The 22,181-nt window shown below is 43.1% G+C and overlaps 1 protein-coding gene across 19 annotated transcripts in view; it reads right to left on the bottom strand.

The window, feature by feature from the left end:
* The window catches only part of LOC129634267 (uncharacterized), a 296,914-nt gene that overhangs the window by 230,304 nt on the left and 44,429 nt on the right, over positions 1 to 22,181 (bottom strand). The gene's annotated exons all lie outside the window — the stretch shown is intronic.

Raw genomic sequence — 22,181 nt, 5'->3', positions numbered from 1 at the left:
GACACCAGGGCTCATAGACTAATTCACTATATTGATTTGTGATCTGTAAAGATATAAAGAGGCCTTGTCATTTTGATCACAGGGGAAGGAAACAACATCAAGCTACTTATGTGAGACCGAAAAGGCATAAATTCACACAGGTGGAGCAAAACACTAAGAAAGCACAATTCTGAGAGAAAAGGGAACCTTCATACACTGTTGGTGTGAATGCAAATTGGTGCAGCCACTGTGGAACACAGTTTCTCAAAAAACAAAAAATAGAATTACCATGCGTGTGCATGTGTGTCTTAAGTCACTTCGGTCATGTCTGACTCTGCAACCCCGTGGACTATAGCCCCCCAGGTTCCTCTTCCATGGGATTCTCCAGGCAAGAATACCTAAGTCAGTTGCCATGCCCTGCTCCAGGGATCTGCCCAACCCAGGGATCAAACTCACAGTCTCTTATGTCTCCTGCTTTGGGAGGCAGATTCTTTACCACTAGCACCACCTGGGAAACCCTAGAACTATCTAACATATGACCTAGGAATTTCACTCCTGGGTACAGATCTGAAAAATACAAAATCACAAGTTAGAAAATATACATGCACTCCAATAGCAGCATTATTTATTACTGCCAAGATATGGAAACAACTTGTGTTCATCAACAGATAAGTTAGATACGAGAGAGAGATATATATATATCAGTTCAGTTCAGTCGCTTGGTCGTGTCCGACTCTTTGTGATCCCATGAATCGCAGCATGCCCGGCCTCCCTATCCATCACCAACTCCTGGAGTTCACCCAAACTCATGTGTATCGAGTCAGTGCTGCCATCCAGCAATTTTATCCTCTGTCGTCGCCTTCTCCTCCTGCCCCCTATCTCTCCCAGCATCAGGGTCTTTTCCAATGACTCAAATCTCATGAGGTGGCCAAAGTACTGGAGTTTCAGCCTCAGCATCAGTCCTTCCAATGAACACCCAGGACTGGTCTCCTTTAGGATGGACTGGTTGCATCTCCTTGCAGTCCAAGGGACTCTCAAGAGTCTTCTCCAAAACCACAGTTCAAAAGCATCAATTCTTCAGTGCTCAGCTTTCTTCACAGTCTAACTCTCACATCCATACATGTCCAATGGAAAAACCACAGCCTTGACTAAACGGACCTTTGTTGGCAAAGTAATTTCTCGCTTTTTAATACACTATCTAGGTTGCTCATAACTTTCCTTCCAAGGAGTAAGCGTCTTAAATTTCATGGATGCAATCACCGTCTGAAGTGACTTTGAAGCCCCCCAAAATAAAGTCTGACACTGTTTCCACTGTTTGCCCATCTATTTCCCATGAAGTGATGGGACCAGATGCCATGATCTAAGTTTTCTGAATGTTGAGCTTTAAGCCAACTTTTTCACTCTCCTCTTTCACTTTCATCAAGAGGCTTTTGAGTTCCTCTTCACTTTCTGCCATGAGGGTGGTGTCATCTGCATATCTGAGATTATTGATATTTCTCCCGGCAATCTTGATTCCAGCTTGTGCTTCTTCCAGCCCAGCGTTTCTCATGATGTACTCTGCATATAAGTTAAATAAGCAGGGTGACAATATACAGCCTTGACGTACTCCTTTCCCTATTTGGAACCAGTCTGTTGTTCCATGTCCAGTTCTAACTGTTGCTTCCTGACCTGCATACAGATTTCTCAAGAGGCAGGTCAGGTGGTCTGGTATTCCCATCTCTTTGAGAATTTTCCACAGTTTATTGTGATCCACACAGTCAAAGGCTTTGGCATAGTCAATAAAACAGAAAAATAGATGTTTTTCTGGAGCTCTCTTGCTTTTTCCATGATCCAGCAGATGTTGGCAATTTGATCTCTGGTTCCTCTGCCTCTTCTAAAACCAGCTTGAACATCTGGAAGTTCACGGTTCACATATTGCTGAAGCCTGGCTGGGAGAATTTTGAGCTTTACTTTACTAGCGTGTGAGATGAGTGCAATTGTGCGGTAGTTTGAGCATTCTTTGGCATTGCCTTTCTTTGGGATTGGAATGAAAACTGACCTTTTCCAGTCCTGTGGCCACTGCTAAGTTTTCCAAATTTGCTGGCATATTGAGTACAGCACTTTCATGAACAGCATCATCTTTCAGGATTTGAAATAGCTCAACTGGAATTCCATCACGTCCACTAGCTTTGTTCATAGTGATACTTTCTAAGGCCCACTTGACTTCATATTCCAGGATGTCTGGCTCTAGGTGAGTGATCACACCATCGTGATTATCTGGGTCATGAAGATCTTTTTTGCACAGTTCTTCTGTGTATTCTTGCCACCTCTTCTTAATATCTTCTGCTTCTGTTAGGTCCATGCCATTTCTGTCCTTTATCGAGCCCATCTTTGCATGAAATATTCCCTTGGTATCTCTAATTTTCTTGAAGAGATCTCTCGTCTTTCCCATTCTGTTGTTTTCCTTTGTTTCTTTGCATTGATTGCTGAGGAAGGCTTTCTTATCTCCTTGCTATTCTTTGGAACTCTGCATTCAGAAGCTTATGTCTTTCCTTTTCTCCTTTGCTTTTCGCTTCTCTTCTTTTTACAGCTATTTGTAAGGCCTCCCCAGACAGCCATTTTGCTTTTTTGCATTTCTTTTCCATGGGGATGGTCTTGATCCCTGTCTCCTGTACAATGTCATGAACCTCAGTCCATAGTTCATCAGGTGCTCTATCAGATCTAGCTCCTTAAATATATTTCTCACTTCTACAGTATAATCATAAGGGATTTATGTCATACCTGAATGGTCTAGTGGTTTTCCCTACTTTCTTCAATTTAAGTCTGAATTTGGCAATAAGGAGTTCATGATCTGAGCCACAGTCAGCTCCTGGTCTTGTTTTTGTTGACTGTATAGAGCTTCTCCATCTTTGGCTGCAAAGAATATAATCAATCTGATTTCGGCATTGACCATCTGGTGATGTCCATGTGTAGAGTCTTCTCTTGTGTTGTTGGAAGATGGTGTTCGCTATGACCGGTGCGTTCTCTTGGCAAAACTCTATTAGCCTTTGCCCCGCTTCATTCCATATTCCAAGGCCAAATTTGCCTGTTATTCCAGATGTTTCTTGACATCCTACTTTTGCATTCCAGTCCCCTATAATGAAAAGAACATCTTTTTTGGGTGCTAGTTCTAAAAGGTCTTGTAGGTCTTCATAGAACCGTTCAACATCAGCTTCTTCAGCGTTACTGGTTGGGGCATAGGCTTGGATCACCGTGATATTGAATGCTTTGCCTTGGAAATGAACAGAGATCATTCTGTCATTTTTGAGACTGCATCCAAGTACTGCATTTTGGATTCTTTTGTTGACCATGATGGCTACTCCATTTCTTCTAAGGGATTCCTGCCCACAATAGTAGAAATAATGGTCATCTGAGTTAAATTCACCCATCCCAGTCCATTTGAGTTTGCTGATTCCTAGAATGTCAACGTTTACTCTTGCCATCTCTTGTTTGACCACTTCCAATTTGCCTTGATTCATGGACCTGACATTCCAGGTTCCTATGCAATATTGCTCTTTACATCATCGGACCTTGCTTCTGTCACCAGTCACATCCACAACTGGGTATTGTTTTTGCTTTGGCTCCATCCTTTCACTCCTTCTGGAGTTATTTTCCACTGATCTCCAGTAGCATATTGGGCACCTACCGACCTGGGAGTTCCTCTTTCAGTATCCTATCACTTTGCTTTGTTCCTAGTGATGCTTTCTAAGGCCCACTTGATTTCACATTCCAGGATGTCTTGCTCTAGGTGAGTGATCACACCATCGTGATTATCTGGGTCCTGAAGATCTTTTTTGTAGAGTTCTTTGGTGTATTCTTGCCACCTCTTCAGTATCCTATCATTTTGCCTTTTTATACTGTTCACGGGGTTCTCAAGGCAAGAATACTGAAGTGGTTTGCCATTCCCTTCTCCAGTGGACCACATTCTGTCAGACCTCTCTACCATGACCCCTCCGTCTTGGTTGGCCCCACAGGGCACTGCTTAGTTTGAGTGGAGCAACCCCACGTCCAAGGAGCGGCAGCTGCACGGGTGCAGGAGGGCCGAGAGGAACTACTCCACATTCAAGGTCAGGAGGGGCGACTTCATCCAAGGTAAGGAGCAGCAGCTGCACTTTGCTGGAGCAGCTGTGAAGAGATACCCCACATCCATGGTAAGAAAAACCCAAGTGAGATGGTAGGTGTTGCGAGAGGGCATCAGAGGGCAGACACACTGAAACCATAATCACAGAAAACTAGCCAATCTGATCACATGGACCACAGCCTTGTCTAACTCAATGGAATATTACTCAGCCACAAAAAGGAATGGAATTTTGCCATTTGTGGCAACTCAAAGGAGTTGGCAGCTCAGAGGAGATGGACTCAGAGGGTATTATGCTAAGTGAAGTAAGTCAGAGAGAGTAAGATAAATATTGTATATTATCACTTATATATGGAATCCAAAATGTACAACAAACTATTGAATATAATAGAAAAGAGGCAGACTCACAGATACAGAGAATAAACTAGTGGTTGCCATGGTAAGAGGAAAACGGGGAGGGCCAATATATAGGTAGGGGGCTAAGAGGTACAAACGATTATATATAAAATCAGCTATAAGGATATATTGTACAAGATGAAAATAGAGCCAGTATTTTACAATAACTATAAATGGAGTATATCTTTTAAAAATTGTGAATCACTATATTGTACACCTTTAACTTATTTAATATTATACATCACTATACTTCATTTTTTAAGAGAAAAACTAAATTTAAAAAATTGTGTGGAACCTATGAAAAAGCAAGTGGGATTGTGAGACTGTGACCACAGATTCTCCTGTAGATGAGACTAACAGGTGCTGTGAGGTAAGGGCCAGGTTCACGTCAGTCAGGACACTGCTGCCCTGCTGCAGAGTCTCACCACATCACTAACATTGGCCACACCCCTATCCACACGCCCAGTGACTGCCAGATGCATCCATTAAGACTCCATCTGATTGTGTTTCTCCAAAACTGACTGACACTCTCAATAGCTGCCCTTGATAACAAAATCCAGGTCCCTCAGCCTGACTGTCATCCACTGCCTTGAAGATAAAAGTACAGGCCAACTTTACAGGAACCAATTTGGCAGGATAGGTCACAAATCTTAATAAATGTTCATGTCCTCTGACTTTATAATTTCCCTTCTAAGAATTTTCCCTAAGGAAATGGTTGTAACTGGCAATGACTGGGAGTAGGAGGGTGACATTTTACACATAAAAGTGTTCATACATAGAGTTATCTCAAACAATGAACCTGGAATAATGCCCATGGCTAACAATAAAGAAATAGTTAACTAAGCTATGATGTATCTGATCCATCCATTCAACTGGCTGTTATGCAACCACTAAAATGTATGTTTCTGAAAAGCTGACTATAGCTTAGAAAATGCTTGGGCTACCATGTTAAGCAAAACACACAGAAAATAAAATTAAATATATAAACAGTGTGATCACAACTATCTGAAAACAAAAACACTATACTTACAGAGAAAGGACTGAAAGGAAATGAATAAGATGAAAAAGAACTAACACTTACCAAGCACTCTAACTGCTTTACCTTCTTGTCTCATTTAACCTTCACGGCAAGCCTACCAGTTAGGAACTATTTTTACCCTCACCTAACCAAGAAGAGAATCCCAGGGATGGGGGAGCCTGGTGGGCTGCCGTCTATGGGGTTGCACAGAGTCAGACATGACAGAAGCAACTTAGCAGCAGCAGCAGCAACCAAGAAGAAAACCAGGGCTACAAGGGATAATGAAGCTGCCCAATGGATGCCAACTGTTAACAGCAGGGTTGGGGGGAGAAGGGATTTGAACAAGATGTGCCCAATTCATGCCCTTACACTGCATGCTATACCACACCCAGAAGCAGACAGTAGCTTGACCTGGCTAGAGAAACAGCTAGCAACTTACTGTCCCTTTACTTTCTACTTTATTTTCCAAATTGTATCAACTATTAGTACATTTTTGCTTCACTTTTTCTTTCCATTTCGAAGATCATAGAGGCATATAACATCTGATGGGTAGTACTGCTTTTTTAACGTGGAAAACAATAAACTTAAACTAAAGGGCGGTGGCCGAGCAGAGCAACCCCACGTCCAAGGAGCAGTGGCTGCGCGGGCACAGGAGGGCCAAGAGGAGCTACTCCACGTTCAAGGTCAGGAGGGGCGGTGGTGAGGAGATACCCTTTGTCCAATGTAAGGAGCAGTGGCTGCACTTTGCTGGAGCAGCCGTGAAGAGATACCCCACATCCAAGGTAAGAGAAACCCAAGTAAGATGGTAGGTGTTGTGAGAGGGCATCAGAGGGTAAACACACTGAAACCATAATCACAGAAAACTAGTCAATATAATCACACAGACCACAGCCTTGTCTAAATCAATGAAACTAAACCATGCCATGTGGGGCCACCCAAGATGGGTGGGTCATGGTGGAGAGGTCTGACAGAATGTGGTCCACTGGAGAAGGGAGTGGCAAACCACTTCAGTATTCTTGCCTTGAGAACCCCATGAACAGTATGAAAAGGCAAAATGATAGGATACTGAAAGAGGAACTCCCCAGGTCGGTAGGTGCCCAATATGCTACTGGAGATCAGTGGAAAATAACTCCAGAAAGAATGAAGGGATGGAGCCAAAGCAAAAACAATACCCAGTTGTGGATGTGACTGGTGACAGAAGCAAGGTCCGATGATGTAAAGAGCAATATTGCATAGGAACCTGGAATGTCAGGCCCATGAATCAAGGCAAATTGGAAGTGGTCAAACAAGAGATGGCAAGAGTAAACGTTGACATTCTAGGAATCAGCAAACTCAAATGGACTGGGATGGGTGAATTTAACTCAGATGACCATTATTTCTACTACTGTGGGCAGGAATCCCTTAGAAGAAATGGAGTAGCCATCATGGTCAACAAAAGAGTACAAAATGCAGTACTTGGATGCAGTCTCAAAAATGACAGAATGATCTCTGTTCATTTCCAAGGCAAAGCATTCAGTATCACGGTGATCCAAGCCTATGCCCCAACCAGTAACGCTGAAGAAGCTGAAGTTGGATGGTTCTATGAAGACCTACAAGACCTTTTAGAACTAGCACCCAAAAAAGATGTTCTTTTCATTATAGGGGACTGGAATGCAAAAGTAGGATGTCAAGAAACACCTGGAATAACAGGCAAATTTGGCCTTGGAATATGGAATGAAGCGGGGCAAAGGCTAATAGAGTTTTGCCAAGAGAACGCACCGGTCATAGCGAACACCATCTTCCAACAACACAAGAGAAGACTCTACACATGGACATCACCAGATGGTCAATGCCGAAATCAGATTGATTATATTCTTTGCAGCCAAAGATGGAGAAGCTCTATACAGTCAACAAAAACAAGACCAGGAGCTGACTGTGGCTCAGATCATGAACTCCTTATTGCCAAATTCAGACTTAAATTGAAGAAAGTAGGGAAAACCACTAGACCATTCAGGTATGACCTAAATCAAATCCCTTATGATTATACAGTGGAAGTGAGAAATAGATTTAAGGGCCTAGATCTGATAGACAGAGCGCCTGATGAACTATGGAATGAGGTTCGTGACACTGTACAGGAGACAGGGATCAAGACCATCCCCATGGAAAAGAAATGCAAAAAAGCAAAATGGCTGTCTGGGGAGGCCTTACAAATAGCTGTAAAAAGAAGAGAAGTGAAAAGCAAAGGAGAAAAGGAAAGATATAAGCATCTGAATGCAGAGTTCCAAAGAATAGGAAGGAGATAAGAAAGCCTTCCTCAGCGACCAATGCAAAGAAACAGAGGAAAACAACAGAATGGGAAAGTCGAGAGATCTCTTCAAGAAAATTAAGAGATACCAAGGGAACATTTCATGCAAAGATGGGCTCGATAAAGGACAGAAATGGTATGGACCTAACAGAAGCAGAAGATATTAAGAAGAGGTGGCAAGAATACACAGAAGAACTGTACAAAAAAGATCTTCATGACCCAGATAATCACGATGGTGTGATTACTCACCTAGAGCCAGACATCCTGGAATATGAAGTCAAGTGGGCCTTAGAAAATATCACTACGAAGAAAGCTGGTGGAGGTGATGGAATTCCAGTAGAGATATTTCAAATCCTGAAAGATGATGCTGTTCATGAAAGTGCTGCACTCAATATGCCAGCAAATTTGGAAAACTTAGCAGTAGCCACAGGACTGGAAAAGGTCAGTTTTCATTCCAATCCCAAAGAAAGGCAATGCCAAAGAATGCTCAAACTACTGCACAATTGCACTCATCTCACATGCTAGTAAAGTAATGCCCACAATTCTCCCAGCCAGGCTTCAGCAATATGTGAACCGTGAACTTCCAGATGTTCAAGCTGGTTTTAGAAGAGGCAGTGGAACCAGAGATCAAATTGCCAACATCTACTGGATCATCGAAAAAGCAAGAGAGCTCCAGAAAAACATCTATTTTTCTGTTTTATTGACTATGCCAAAGCCTTTGACTGTGTGGATCACAATAAACTGTGGAAAATTCTCAAAGAGATGGGAATACCAGACCACCTGACCTGCCTCTTGAGAAATCTGTATGCAGGTCAGGAAGCAACAGTTAGAACTGGACATGGAACAACAGACTGGTTCCAAATAGGGAAAGGAGTACGTCAAGGCTGTATATTGTCACCCTGCTTATTTAACTTATATGCAGAGTACATCATGAGAAACGCTGGGCTGGAAGAAGCACAAGCTGGAATCAAGATTGCCGGGAGAAATATCAATAATCTCAGATATGCAGATGACACCACCCTCATGGCAGAAAGTGAAGAGGAACTCAAAAGCCTCTTGATGAAAGTGAAAGAGGAGAGTGAAAAAGTTGGCTTAAAGCTCAACATTCAGAAAACTTAGATCATGGCATCTGGTCCCATCACTTCATGGGAAATAGATGGGCAAACAGTGGAAACAGTGTCAGACTTTATTTTTTGGGGCTCCAAAAATCACTCAGAGAAGGCAATGGCACCCCACTCCAGTACTCTTGCCTGGAAAATCCCATGGGCGGAGGAGCCTGGTAGGCTGCAGTCCATGGGGTCGCTAAGAGTCAGACACGACTGAGCACCCTCACTTTCACTTTTCACATTCATGCATTGGAGAAGGCAATGGCAACCCACTCCAGTGTTCTTGCCTGGAGAATCCCAGGGACGGGGGAGCCTAGTGGGCTGCCGTCTATGGGGTCACACAGAGTCGGACATGACTGAAGCGACTTAGCAGCAGCAGCAGCAGCAGCCAAAATCACTGCAGATGGTGATTGCAGCCATGAAATTAAAAGACGCTTACTTCTTGGAAGCAAAGTTATGACCAACCTAGATAGTATATTCAAAAGCAAAGACATTACTTTGCCAACAAAGGTCCATCTAGTCAAGGCTATGGTTTTTCCAGTAGTCATGTATGGATGTGAGAGTTGGACTGTTAAGAAAGCTGAGCGCCAAAGAATTGATGCTTTTGAACTGTGGTATTTGAGAAGACTCTTGAGAGTCCCTTGCACTGCAAGGAGATCCAACCAGTCCATTCTAAAGGAGATGAGTCCTGGGTGTTCTTTGGAAGGAATGATGCTAAAGATGAAACTCCAGTATTTTGGCCACCTCATGAGAAGAGCTGACTCACTGGAAAAGACTCTGATGCTGGGAGGGATTGGGGGCAGAAGGAAAAGGGGACAACAGAGAATGAGATGGCTGGATGGCATCACCGACTTGATGGACGTGAGTTTGAGTTAAGTCTGGGAGTTGGTGATGGACAGGGAGGCCTGGCGTGCTGCAATCCATGGGGTCGCAAAGAGTAGGACACGACTGAGCAACTGAACTGAACTGAAATAACATAAAAGACAATATCAATTCTTTCATCTTAAATTTGCCACAATTTGGCTTTCTGCTATCGTTCTGGCCACATTTCTAACTATTCCTTTTCACAGTCATTCAGTCCCCAAGCTAAGTTATTTGGTGACATGGTCTGATCCACGAGCTAGAAAGAACAGCTCTGGGGGAGGTGAGGAAGGTGGACAGTGGAGGCAGGTGGTGCAGAAGGTGGGGGCAGGTGAGGGACTGGGTAGAGGTGGCACTTGTGAAGACGACCTGGCCATCTAACACACACATAACACACACATGGAAAGGCCATGCCCACAGCGGCCAAAGGAAAAAAAGTATGCACAGAAAAGCATCAGCATTAGACAAAAGAAACAGCAAAAGGACCTGGAGTTGGAATATGGTCTCCCTCCCCATTTCAGGGCCTCCTGGCTGCATCTGCAAGGGAGCCAGGAGAGGGCAGGCCTCCAGTGTCCATGCCCTGGAACATTCAGGATGAGAGGACTGGGGGGAAGGAGGAGCACCAGCATCCACACCACATGGCTTTCTGGACCAGACCTCCCCGGGAACGGCCTTCTCTAGTTGGAGGGAGACAGCAAGTTTTTGAGGAAACAAATTACAGACAGCTTGGCTGCAGCTAAGCAGTAGCAGCACAAAGTGTGAAAAGTTGCAACAATTGCTCAGATTTCACTCACTTTTCTCAATCCCTGCACTTTGGAGGGCTTTCCAAGTGAGGAAGCCACAATATTGCTGGAGGAAATAATATCAAGAGGAGGAACCTTTTCTACAGTAGTTCTCAGCCCTAGAAGGGCCCCAGAATTACAGAAGATGGTGGGTGTTTAAAATACAGATTTTCAAGCTTGTCCCCAAACATTCAGATTTCATTGATCCTGCTCAGGCCTACAAGTCTGCATTTTAATGAGAATTTCCCCAAGTTGTTATTATGTTAGGTTCTAGTCTACCTAATAAGAAACTCTGGCTAACAGAACCTTGGTGTAAGGTCTAACATCTGACATTTGGGTAACATTTCTTTCAATTATGTTGTCTTTCTAAAAACATATTACAGCCTTTTCCTGGTGCCTCAGTGATAAAGAATCCATCTGCCAATATAGGAGACACGGGTTCAGTCCCTGGAGTGGTAAGATCCCACATGCCTCACAGCAACTAAGCCACGCACCACAACTACTGAGGCAGTGCTCTAGACTGAGGGAGTGCTCTAGACTGAGGCAGTGCTCTAGACTGAGGGAGTGCTCTAGACTGAGGCAGTGCTCTAGACTGAGGGAATGCTCTAGACTGAGGGAGTGCTCTAGACTGAGGGGAGTGCTCTAGACTGAGGCAGTGCTCTAGACTGAGGGAATGCTCTAGACTGAGGCAGTGCTCTAGACTGAGGCAGTGCTCTAGACTGAGGGAGTGCTCTAGACTGAGGGGAGTGCTCTAGACTGAGGCAGTGCTCTAGACTGAGGCAGTGCTCTAGACTGAGGGGAGTGCTCTAGACTGAGGCAGTGCTCTAGACTGAGGGAATGCTCTAGACTGAGGCAGTGCTCTAGACTGAGGCAGTGCTCTAGACTGAGGGAGTGCTCTAGACTGAGGGGAGTGCTCTAGACTGAGGCAGTGCTCTAGACTGAGGCAGTGCTCTAGACTGAGGGAGTGCTCTAGACTGAGGGGAGTGCTCTAGACTGAGGCAGTGCTCTAGACTGAGGGAATGCTCTAGACTGAGGCAGTGCTCTAGACTGAGGCAGTGCTCTAGACTGAGGGGAGTGCTCTAGACTGAGGCAGTGCTCTAGACTGAGGCAGTGCTCTAGACTGAGGGGAGTGCTCTAGACTGAGGCAGTGCTCTAGACTGAGGGAATGCTCTAGACTGAGGCAGTGCTCTAGACTGAGGCAGTGCTCTAGACTGAGGGAGTGCTCTAGACTGAGGGGAGTGCTCTAGACTGAGGCAGTGCTCTAGACTGAGGGAATGCTCTAGACTGAGGCAGTGCTCTAGACTGAGGCAGTGCTCTAGAGCCTGTGAGCTGCAGCTACTGAGCCCACGTGCTGCTAATTACTGAAGCTCGCACACCTGGAGCCTGTGCTCCACAACAAGAGAAACCACTGCAACGAGAAGCCCACACATCGCAATTAGAGTAGCCTGTGCTCACCGCAATTGGAGAAGGCCTGTGCACAGAAATGAAGGCCCATGACAGCCATAAATAGATTAAAAAATAAAATAAATAAATAAATCTTTTATACAAAAAATATATTACAAAGGGAATTCTTTGTATTATTTTTGCAATTGTAAGACAAGTTACTTCAAGAGTTTACAATATATATATTATCCAACCAGTCCATTCTAAAGGAAATCAGTCCTGGGTGTTCATTGGAAGGACTGATGTTGAAGCTGAAACTCCAACATTTTGGCCACCTGATGCAAAGAACTGACTCATTTGAAAAGACCCTGATGTTGGGAAGGATTGAAGGCAGGAGGAGAAGGGGACGACAGAAGATGAGATGGTTGGATAGCATCACCGACTCAATGGACATGAGTTTGGGTAAACTCCAGGAGTTGGTGATAGACAGGGAGGCCTGGCATGCTGCGGTTCATGGGGTAACAAAGAGTCGGACACGACTGAGCAACTGAACTGAACTGATACAAGTAATATATGCCTACAGTAAAATATCTGTTATAGCACCATATTACCTAAAGTGGAAAGGGGACAACCCCTTCACCATTCCCACCACCACTACCAGCCCCAATCCACTCTCCAAACTAACCACTGTGAACAGTTTGGTATATATTAAGCAAACAAGTCAGTATGTGTGTTTTTCATTTTTTAACAATAACTAATGCCTGAAAAAATGTGATGAAAATGATACTCGAAGTTGTCTGTTAAAGTGCAAATTAATACAGCCCTTTTGAAAAGTAATTTAGCAATGTGTATTCAAAACCACAAAGATATTTTGTACACCTTATATTACATGTTATATGTTAATTATAGCACAATTTTAAAATTACAATTAAAAAAATATTCATACTCATAGACCTAGTGATTCCATGTCTAGGTATCTCTCCAAAGAACATCACTGTCCTGGAATGGTATGTAATGAGTTGTTTTTTGTTTGTTTGTTTAATTTTATTGTAGCAAGAACACAAAATGAGATCTACCCTCTTACATTTTTAAACATATAGTACATTATAGCTCACTGCAGACAGCAGGTCTCTAGAGCTTACTCATCATGTGTGTGCTCTGTTGCTGCAGTTGTGTCGACTCTGCAACTTTATGGACTGTAGCCTGCCATGCTTCTCTATCCATGGAATTCTCCAGGCAGGAATACTGGAGTGGGATGCCGTGCCCTCTTCCAGGGGATCTTCCCAACCCAGGGATCAAACCCAGGTCTCCTTCATTGCAGGCAGATTCTTCACTGCTGAGGCACCAGGGAAGCCCCTACTCATCATGTTTGACTGAAATTTTATGCCCACTGATTAGTAACACCCGCCCCCACGCCCCCCGCCATTACTCCTCCCCGCAGCCCCTGTCAACCACTGTTCTACTCTTTGATTCTATGAATTTGACTACTATAGAAACCTCATGCTAAGGGGAATCATGTAGTATTTGTCTTTCTGCAGTTGGCTTATTTCATTTAGAGCTATGTCCTCAAGCTTCACCCATACTGTCACATATTACAGAATTTCATTCCTTTTAAAAACTGAACAGTATTCCATTTTGTGCATATACCACAGTTTATCCATTCATCTATTGATGTACATGTAACTTGGTTCCACATCTTGGCTATTGTGAATAATGTGAACATAGGAGTACTGATATGGCTCCAAGATGCTGATTTCAAGTCTTTTGAGTAATTCCCACAAGTGAGGTTACTGGATCATATGGTAGTTCTATTTTGAATTTTTTGCTCCATACTACTCTCTCCATAGCAGCTGCACCATCTTGCATTCCCACCAATAGTGTCCAAGAGTTCCAATTTCTCCACATCCTCGCCAATACTTTTCTTCTGTTTGTTTTGTTTTAAAGTGTTTATAGCTATTTATTTCTTCCCAAGGAAATCTGAATGATTCATCAGAGAGTAGCGCTGACATTTAAGAAGAAGCAAGCAACTGACAAACAGCACTAATCAGTACATGGCTTTCCTTTACACAGTAGAACAAACGCTCCAGAGTTAAGAAGCAATTGGCCACAAGGAAAGAAGGTTCACTTCTACTGTCCTTAGAACTCAGGTGTCAACGATTGCAGTGGCTGAGACCCATGGCTCAAAAACACAGCCTTAATGTTTTCCAATATCATTTTCACTCAACTTTTTTTGAGGCACTCAGTGGTTGTTTTGTTTTTCAATAATAGGCATCCTGACAATAAGTGATATCTCACTGTGGTTTGATTCGCATTTCCCTGATGACTGGTAATGCTGATCATTTTTTTCACATATCAGTGGGCCATTTCTATGCCATCTTTGGAGAAGTGTCTATTCAAATTCTTAAACCATCTTTTAATCAGGTTATTAGGGGGGTTTTTTTAGGCCACACCCCTTGGCATGTGGGGTCTCAGCTCCCCAACCCAGGATGATCCTTCACCCCCTGCAGTGGAAGAACAGTCTTAACCTCTGGACTACTAGGGAAGTCCTAGGTTATTGGTTTTTTTAACTACTGAGTTGGAAGAAGTATGCAGTCATTTTAAAATGACATCACAAAGACAAGGAAGATAGTGAAAGAAAGAAAACAGGATATAAACATTTGATATGATTACTTCTGATTACCAAATTGGTGTTTTTCTAATTTAGTTTTGTTTAGGTAGATAAACAAAGGAAATAAACCTAAATTGCCAACAGTGTGTTAGGGAGGTGGTATCTGAGTGATACTTTTTTTCTCTGTTATTCCTCTGTTGAGAGGCTCAGCAACTCACTTTGCAGACAGACAGGCCTGGGTGAGAAATCCATTGCCCACTGTCCACTTGTATTAACTATGAGGACTTCATGTAAACTCCCTGAGCTTCAGCTTCCTTATGGAAATAATGGGAGATAAAAAATTATTCCCTAAATTTGCTTTGAGAATTAAAATAAGAAAGCACATGGAAACACAGGATGCTCTTGACCTCACCCAATAAGTAGAGCTATTTTTCTATATTCTCTCTGTTGGGTCACAGTTCACAAATCAATATTTAAATACTGGGGGTTTTTAAATGGGGATTAAATTTTTGATAGCCCTCGTTTTCCTCATCAGCCCCTCTTCTAGGCCTCTGCTTGGTTAACTCTGAAAAAGCTGTTGTACATAGGGCTTTGAAGTGACAAGGCACCAGTTCACTGACATCATGGATGAAGGTAAGATTTGCAAGCTGTAAAGCACCTAAAAATGTAATGCATCACGAGTCCATTTTTACAAGATAACTCTGAAGGGACAGTGATTAAACAAAGTCCAAGTACCTGGAGTGTTTACATAAGATGCAGTAATGCACTAAGTGAACTCATTAAATGCATTGGGGTGGGGGAGTGAAGATGGAGTGGAGAAGAGCAGTATGCCAATAGAATCACCATTTCTCTTCCACTGTCCGGGCCAAGGCTTCCAGGAGGAGGTGAGACTTCTAAGGGTAATGAAAAAAAGAATAATTATCTCAGAAAGCCTTTCAGCCAATCAGAAGAGCAATCCCTTGGACTATATCTAATTTATGGCAAGGTCTGTCTGTCAGGCTTCGCTCCACATCTTTCACTTTGGAGTTAATCACAAGGCTTACTTTGAGCCTATGTTTATAGGAAGCCTCTCCTTTCTCAATTAAAATAAAGTTATTGAGAAATAGAAACTAAATGATTATTATTTTATTATGATTATCTTGATGATGTGCTCAAGCTTACTTTTTCTAAAATTCCAAAAATACTTGTTCAAGAAAATATAAAACTGTATCCAGTTAACTATGCATAATATAAATAAGCTACAGGGACATGTTGTACTGCACAGGGAATATAGCCAGTGTTTTATAATAACTATAAATGGAGTGTAACTTTTAAAAATTGTGAATCATGAAGCAACAGTTAGAACTGGACATGGAACAACAGACTGGTTCCAAATAGGAAAAGGAGTACATCACGGCTGTATATTGTCACCCTGCTTATTTAACTTATATGCAGAGTACATCATGAGAAACGCTGGACTGGAAGAAACACAAGCTGGAATCAAGATTGCCGGGAGAAACAGCAATAACCTCAGATATGCAGATGACACCACCCTTATGGCAGAAAGTGAAGAGGAACTCAAAAGCCTCTTGATGAAAGTGAAAGTGGAGAGTGAAAAAGTTGGCTTAAAACTCAACATTCAGAAAACTTAGATCATGGCATCTGGTCCCATCACTTCATGGGAAATAGATGGGGAAACAGTGGAAACAGTGTCAGACTTTATTTTTCTGGGCTCCAAAATCACTACAGATGGTGACTGCAGCCATGAAATTAAAAGACGCTTACTCCTTGGAAGGAAAGTTAGGACCAACCTAGATAGCATATTCAAAAGCAGAGACATTACTTTGCCAACAAAGGTTCATCTAGTCAAGGCTATGGTTTTTCCTGTGGTCATGTATGGATGTGAGAGTTGGACTGTGAAGAAGGCTGAATGCTGAAGAATTGATGTTTTTGAACTGTGGTGTTGGAGAAGACTCTTGAGAGTCCCTTGGACTGCAAGGAGATCCAACCAGTCCATTCTGAAGGAGATCAGCCCTGGGATTTCTTTGGGGGGAATGATGCTAAAGCTGAAACTCCAGTACTTTGGCCACCTCATGCGAAGAGTTGACTCATTGGAAAAGATTCTGATGCTGGGAGGGATTGGGGGCAGGAGGAGAAGGGGACGCCAGAGGATGAGATGGCTGGATGGCATCACTGACTCGATGGACGTGAGTCTGAGTGAACTCCGGGAGTTGGTGATGGACAGGGAGGCCTGGCGTGCTGTGATTCATGGGGTCGCAAAGAGTCGGACATGACTTAGCAACTGATCTGATCTGATCTGATGCAATATACCTGAAACATTTAATATTGTATATTAACTATACCTCAACTTAAAAATCTTTTTTTTTTAATTATATTAACAAAAAAATCCTCTTTACTTACTACATCTAACATCTCCCTTAAGGGAACTGATGATTGGATATGTATTCTTTCAGACCTTTACTTTACCTTTACAAATATGTGGGACCATTCACATGGGCAAATATACACACACTATTTTTTTTTTTACATCAATAAAAATCACACTCTATATCACTGCTACTTGAATTTTTCACTTATTAATAAATCAAAGGTATCTTTCCATACCTGGACATGCAGGAGTTTGTGAGGTAGTTATAGAACCTGGGGCCAGCAGGCCTGAAGCCCAGCTCCCCAGCTTACAAGATATGTGACTGTGGACAAATTACTTAACATCTCTTTTCTCATCTATAAAAATATTCTAATAAAAGTAACCAGAGAATTGTTGTGAAGGTTAAATGAGTTAACATCGTAAATATGTAAATATTATAAAATATATAAAGCACTTAGGATAGTGGATGGAGTAAGTTCTCTACACACTGGCCATTGCTATGATTTATTTTGCTTTTTCTTTTTTAATGGACAATTGTATTCCATCATCTGGATAAACCATGAATTATCGAGCTGACCCCCTGCTGAGAGAAACAGGTGATTTCCTACTTTTGCAGAACTGGGAATTTGTGAACACAGGTCTTTGTATACACGGGCAGGCACACTCTAGGGTAGGTTCTAAGGCATGGAATGTCTGCATCAAAAGTCATTCTCATTTTATTTGAAACATGGTGCCAAATTTCCCTCCAAAAGGCTGCACTACTTTACATCCCTGCCAACGAATGGTGTAGTGTGCCCGTCTCCAGGCATCTTCTCAACACTGGCTGCCTGGGTCTTTGGCATTCTCACTTCTGCAATCAACCTTCCCTAAATGAAAGCTCGATCAAAACCACCAGCTAGGCATTTGTCAAAGTCCTTGGGACACCTAATCCTGTGTCTTTTCTAAAAGGAATCAGATGTTTTCTCGGCTCTGACAGACCCTCAGCTGCCTGGACACAGCTCTGGGATAAGTTTGGAAAACACAAATAAAATGTTCCCTACCATCCTCCAGAGAAGTTCAAGGGGGCCCATGTGAGGCCCCGTGCTCTGCTCTCTATTACATGCAAAAAGAGTTTCAGTCTCAGCTGGTGTTTTCCTGAGTGGAGATTAGAGCCAACATTTGCATACAAATACTATCCCAGGGCTGGAGGGAGTATAGAATTGGGCTGGAAGCAGAGGCTCCAACATCCCAGTTGTCTTATTAACGGAGCAGGGTTGGCAGGGGTGGGGGGTGGGGGGTGAGTACCCCCATTCTTTCCCTGAGCTCTCCATCAAAAGGGAAGCATCCCAGCACAGGCACTCCTCATGGGGCAGCTTGTCATGTAACAGAGGTGGAAGCTTGTGCAGGGCTTGGCTAGAAATCTATGCCAGGCAGAGCAAAAGTAGGGCAAAGAGGTGTGTTCTATCTGCAGGGCTGGGACTGGAGTCTTGTCGCCTGCTTTGCACAGCTGCATGAGTGCCCACCTGCAGCCACCTGGCTCTTTAGCTCATAGCTCCTGTCAGTGACAAGGTGACCACTCAACTGGTAGCCCCTCCAGCCTCATCTCCATGGTTCCGTAGCATAGTGACTTCCAGCTGTGCTCAAGGACCTCTCAGAATCCAGGGGAGCTACAAAGGAAGGGACTCCTGGTGTTCTCAGAAGGTAATGTCAATAATTTCGAGGGTTGTCCCTGCTAAACCCTAGAGCCATTCATCTTCTAGACTTGATTTTTCATGCTATTTCATGGCTCAAAACCATTCACCTTGGTTCTCCCAGCTCTCTCCTTGCCTCTCACCATCCCCCAGGACCCAAGTCAGGTCAGGGAAGGAGAGAAGGCAGGTGAGTCTCTGAACAGTGGGCTCCACTGGTCAGAGCAAATTCCAGATATGAGATCCAGGGACCCTGGCTCACGTCCATAACGGAGGGAATATCCGTTTGGAGACGATTATCTCAGGTTCTCGGAAGTGAGTTAAGCTTCCCCTTCTTATTCAGCTCACATGGGAGGGTCAGCAGGAAGGAAAGGAGGCCTACAGACCCAAGGTCTCCCTCTGACCAGAGGCAGCGTGTAGTACAGAAAAGGGACTTAAGCTCACTGTGCCCCAGATTCCTTTTCTCTGAGAGCCTGAGGCTCAACACCCAAACATCCTGCTTTTCATTAAACCCACAAAGCTGATGTTTGAGTATGCACTACGTGTCCTGCACACTGTGGACATGGCAATAAACAGACCAGTGCCTGCCCTCATGGAGTTCACATCCCCAGAGAGGTAAATACTAGGAGGAAGGAATGTCACGCTTACTCGTTAGTAAGGAGTTCAGGGAGGTTCAGGGAGGAATCACTAAGCCAAGATTACACAGCTCCCAAGCAAGCTGCATGACTCCCAGAGACCCTCTCTTAACCAGAACATGAACAACAGCTAACCAGATGCTGGCAGAGCTCAAAGCCCTGAAGCTTCAGAGTCCTGGCCTGCAGCAGCCCCTTCCAAAGCCCTACAAGGGGGCCTGGAAAGAAACGTGCTCACATGATCTTGGGTTTCTCTAAGTTTTGCCAAAGTCAAGTCTAAGCCACGAAGGGAAAGAGCACTGTTTCGCCTCACCCCAGTTTCCGTCTATCACTCCTGCCCTCATGCTGGGTGATGTTCCAGTGGCCCAGGGCATCCAAGGACTCTTCAAGTAGGAGTCAAAAGTAGTTTGAGGCTAGTGGGCTGTTTATGTGGCTCACCATCACCTCCACGCATGCTGAATTACTGCTAACTTCTGGTGCAGGCCCAACCCCAGGAGTCCTCCTCTACACAGGGCCCACTAGCCTCTTCCTGAAGCCACAGGACATGTCTGGCAGCAGCCAACATTGACACGTGTGGTAGGGAAAAAGGAGAAAGGTTTAAAACGTACAGCGTCAGACACCAGCCTGTGGGAAATGCTTCTAATTCCTAGACCTGTAAAATCCTAAGTGGAGTATTTGGTTCCCCTAGTCGCAGGAAGTTCCCTTGTGTCAGAAACATGCTCTGTGCTTACAATTATAACATACCAGAGCTTCTTTTTCATTTTTGATTGGAACTATATAAAATAGAATTCACCAAAATTCCTCTGTTTATGAGACACGAACAAGAAGTAGCACTACAGTGTGTGTGAATTTGCTCGTTTTCCACAACTAAACTAAATGACAACCCCTGAGTTGATAGAAGCATTATTCACAATTGGAAAGACGTGGAAGCAACCTAAGTGTCCGTCAACAGACGAATGAATAAAGAAGTTGTGCAATATATACACAATGATTCCGAATACTACTCAGCTATAAAAAATAAAATAATGCCATTTGCAGCAGCATGGATAGACGTAGATATTATTATATGAAATGAAGTAAGTCAGACAAAGACAAATATCATATGATATCAGCTGCATGTGAAAACTAAAAAGATACAAATGAACTGACTTACAAAACAGAAATAGACCCACAGACATAGAAAACAAACTTATGGTAACCAAGGGAGGAAGGAGAGGTAGGGTTAAACTAGGAATTTCAAATTTATATGGTAGGGTGTAACATATACACCCTACCATATAAAAAACAAGAACCTATGGCATGGCATAGGCAACGATACTCAGTATCTTATAATAACCAAAAATGGAAAAGAATCTTTAAAAGAATAGATATATAGATATATGGTATAACTGAATCACTTTGTTGTTCTCTTGAAACTAATACAACATTCCATAAAAATTAAAAAAATAATTACAAAAAGCAAATTTTGATTAACCATGCCAGAGAAAAGGCCGAATTATCTTTTATTCTTGTTTCATACAATTATTTTAGAAGTGTTGTTTGTTTGTTGTTTGTATGTTTGGCTACAGGATCTTAGTTCCCCAACCAGAGATCGAACCTGGGGCCCTGGCAATAAGAGTGTGGAATCCTAACCACTGGACCCCTGGCGAATTCCCAGAATATTGTTTTATAAAATTGTTATCAAAGTAAGAAGTGATCTTATGAGTATCAATGAGTATGTGATCACTGAGTATGTGATCAATGAGTATGAAGCCAGAAAATGTAGGAATGGAAAGTATAATAGAGCGTCCCAGCAGTTAATTGACAAAAATGTTCTGTTACGTATTCTTACAGTGCTGGAAGTATCTGGTAGCTTTTAAAATACGTAACTTGTTGGACCTCTTTTCTCTAAACAAATATTTTTAATACTGGATTCATAATTTTGTATTATTTCTCATATAGATGGCTCTCAAATTGTACAAGCTTCAGGTCCCCATAAAACCTTGATCCTCCCCTACAGCCATCATCTTCTGAACAGTTCTGATGTGCCAGGAACACTGATAAATCCCTCTTCATGGATTATCTAATTTAATCCTCAATTAATGCACTGAGGTAAACTAAGCCTTGGAGCATTTATTCTACATAATACAGTTCATGCTGCAGGGTTGAAACAAGGATTCAAGATCACACAGCACAGGAGCAGTCCTCCACACACAGAACAGGAACTATTATGACAAACGGCTGTGCTTCTTCCCCAAGCCCAAGTTTCCTCTATATAAAGTTGAAGGGGTAAAAAGATATTTAAATCTTTGTACGTGCACAGAGGACACCTGTAAAGACGCACAGAGTATCAGTAATAGTGGCTGTCTCTGTGGAGGGGGACTGAGATGGGAAGGAGACACCCCACTTGAACTTTCACAGTTTTAAACAAGTTAACGTATGAGAAGTACTTGGCACAGTGGCTGGCCCATGGTAAGTATTCAATAACTGTTAGCTATTAGTTCTTATTACTGTCAATGACTTAAATAAATTAATTTTTTTTAATAGAGTGGTGGGCCCTGCTGTCTAAAGTCCCTTCCAGTTGGATTTGGTGTCTGTTTTACCTAACAGTTCTCAGCACTTATCTGAGCCTGGGTTCTAATGCACTATTGCATCCAGTACGCCCTGCATCTCTATGAAGTAAGTACTATTCTCATTACCATTTTTCAAGTTTGGAAACAGAGGCACAGAGAGATCAAATAATATAGTCCAGGTCACAACAGCCAATGGGGCAGAGGCTAGGATGAACACCCAGGCTGAGTGACTCTAAAGTCTGACAAATATAGAATGGCTTCACTGGACTCCCTCCTGGGATGTTACGCTGGGTGGGGCAGGGGGAGGCGGGGACGGACCCCAGCATTTTTTACTGTTCCTCTGTGTGCCTCACATGAGCTTCATGTGTGGCAGGACAGCCTCTGGGGTACAAGACAGGGAATTGCTGTGAAGACACTGAAGATGTGAAGGCAGCAGGAAAGTCCTACGG

The sequence above is a fragment of the Bubalus kerabau genome, chromosome 1 (genome assembly GCF_029407905.1).
Source record: "Bubalus kerabau isolate K-KA32 ecotype Philippines breed swamp buffalo chromosome 1, PCC_UOA_SB_1v2, whole genome shotgun sequence".
Taxonomy (NCBI): Eukaryota; Metazoa; Chordata; class Mammalia; order Artiodactyla; family Bovidae; genus Bubalus; species Bubalus kerabau.
Note: the sequence above shows the minus strand (reverse complement) of the source record. Positions and strands in the feature narration are given on the sequence as shown.